This window comes from Belonocnema kinseyi, chromosome 5 (genome assembly GCF_010883055.1).
Source record: "Belonocnema kinseyi isolate 2016_QV_RU_SX_M_011 chromosome 5, B_treatae_v1, whole genome shotgun sequence".
In the NCBI taxonomy this organism is placed as follows: Eukaryota; Metazoa; Arthropoda; class Insecta; order Hymenoptera; family Cynipidae; genus Belonocnema; species Belonocnema kinseyi.
Genome location: NC_046661.1, coordinates 119,076,182 through 119,078,684, shown reverse-complemented (window position 1 = coordinate 119,078,684; position 2,503 = coordinate 119,076,182). Strand labels below are relative to the sequence as shown.

Genomic DNA, 2,503 nt, shown 5'->3' with positions numbered 1-2,503 from the left:
CCAATCTTTTTACTTTTCGCACGAATATTTTATAATTTCGAATCGAAACCGCGCATTCTATGGAAGCGACGGTGCTGTTCCTAGCGGATGGAATGCAAATTTCTGCGATCGTTACAACAAAATTCTTGAAGTCACCGACGGAACGCTTATTAACTACTACTAAAAGAAGATGCACATGAAGCCGCCTTCAGCCCATGTAAATTACAGATATTTTATTTTTTAAATTTCTTAAATCCGAAAAAAAGTATTGCAATTACTCCGTGAGTTTCTGATGCAAATTTTAACGTAGAATCCGAATTTCAACAATTTAAAAGTTGATCTTGCTGTTTTTTTTTCGAGATTTTTAAGAAGGAACCGAAGGGGGACACAGTGGGGTCTTTAAGGGTACTTTGTAGAGCCTCCTTTCGGTTTTGTCGGTCCGTCAGGGATATACTGGCTGTTTGTTGCAAATATTTGTTTATAACAAATAACGTGACGTACCACAATTTTTTTTCCTTCACCGACCCTGTTGCATCAAATCCCGGTAAGAAGAGAAGAATTCAGAAACTGAATTTCCATTTTTACGCGAATTTTCCTCGATCGAAAGTTCCACCAAAGAGTAGAAAAAAAATCAAAATCTATTCTTTTTATTCAGCTTAGAAAAATTTCAAGGAAGGGTATTCAGAGAAATTAAAAAATGAAGTAATGCAAAAGAAAGAATAGAAAAAAAGAGAATGTAACTTTAAAGGCGCAAAACCTAGTCCAATGAATCGATCAGTTATAAATATAAAATAAATATGTTAATAAAATAATTTTTAGTATTATCAAAGATTATTTTTACAATTCTGTTTAGAGATAAATAAATTTTGTTGACCTTACCCAACATTATTAGATAAATTTATTATTATTTATTATAGTAATGAATCTATACTTTGTTTAAATAATATAAAATATTATAATTAAAATTACTTCACCGTTATGGCAGCCCCTGGCGGACCGAAGGGAAAGTACCCGTAAAGACCCCATTGGGTCCCCATTCAATTCCTTTCTAAAAAAACTAAAAAAAAACAGCAAAATCAACTTTTAAATTGTTGAAATTCGGATTCTACGTTAAAATGTGCATTAGAAACTCACGGAGTAATCGCAATACTTTTTCTTGCAGCGTTACAAACTTAAAAAAAAAAAAATACCTGTCATTTATATGGGCCGAAGGCGCCTTCAATTACATCTTCTTTTAGTAGCAGTTAATAAGCGTTCCATCGGTAACTTTAAGAACTTTTTCTGGATCGCGAAGTGGAAACAGTTTAAAAATTGATCTTGCTGTTTTTTTTTTTTAGTTTTTAAAAAAGGAACCGAATGGGGACCCAATGGGGTCTTTACGGGTACTTTGCAGAGGCTCCATTCGGTCCGCCAGGGAGACAAAAAAATCAAAATTTCCAAACTTATATTCCACAAAACCGAATAGAAACTATGCATGTGCACATATTTTGTGGAAAGATTAGAAGGAATTAAATTATTCGAAAATACAGCGTGTAAGTATGGAATTTTTTAAAACCATGAGAGGTGTGTCTACTAATCGGATTAAGAGGTATTAAAAAGGTGGAAAATATGTTCGCCTGCATGGAATACAACACAAGTGTTAATCGTTAAGGAAATAGAAAACAATTGGTTTCGGAGATAAGCCTATCCTTTTCTTGGGCATTTCTCCCGATGCAAAATTAGCACATTCAAAAAAATTAAATAATGCTCACTCTTTCATTTAAATCTGAAAATATTGATCTTTCTCTATTCTTCTCTTTTTACCGGGTCTGTAAAAATGTAAACGAACAAAAATTCAAAAATCGGCTTCGACAGATTTCTCGAAAATTTAATGCTACATTTAAAAAAAAATTAAAAATCGATGAAGAATTGTGACAGCGACACCGTAAAAACTTGATTTTCGGATTTAGGGGGTTTCAAAACGTGTAGCAGCGAAAAATTGTGGTTTCAATGTTCGGTCAATTCTAATAGCTTCGCAATCATTAATGATGATAATGTAAAAAAAAATGTTTTGACATAGACACAAATTGCAATAAAATGTTTAGTAGCAATTTTTTTTTAAATTAGATTTGAAAATTTACTTTCAACCTTTTTGTTCTGACAAGACGCGTGATGAGAATGTGTTCGGTAAATTCTAAAGAACTTTAACAAAAGAGAATTCACAATCACTAAATTCTAGTAGTCGATGGTTTGACCTTTAATTTTAAGTCTTATTTAAAAATTGTGGAAAATGACGATGACAGAGCATTATCGAACGCAAAGCGCGAGACCCAACAGGTGCGCGCATTATTTCCACAAAATTAAAGGAATTTGAGCAAAAGTGATATTTTTATTATTACACGAACTCTTAATATCCTATCAGAATTTAAGGTATTTAAGCATATGAAAAAAATTTTAATAACCAGAAATAAAAGTACAAAAAGCATGCATTCAAAACGTTTTTTATTGAAAAATATGAAATTATCGTCTACCAAAATGAAATTTG

General features: G+C 32.0%; 1 protein-coding gene across 1 annotated transcript in view; it reads right to left on the bottom strand.

Annotated features, from left to right (window-relative positions):
* Positions 1–2,503, bottom strand: part of LOC117173263 (4-coumarate--CoA ligase 1-like) — a 36,076-nt gene that overhangs the window by 33,349 nt on the left and 224 nt on the right. The gene's annotated exons all lie outside the window — the stretch shown is intronic.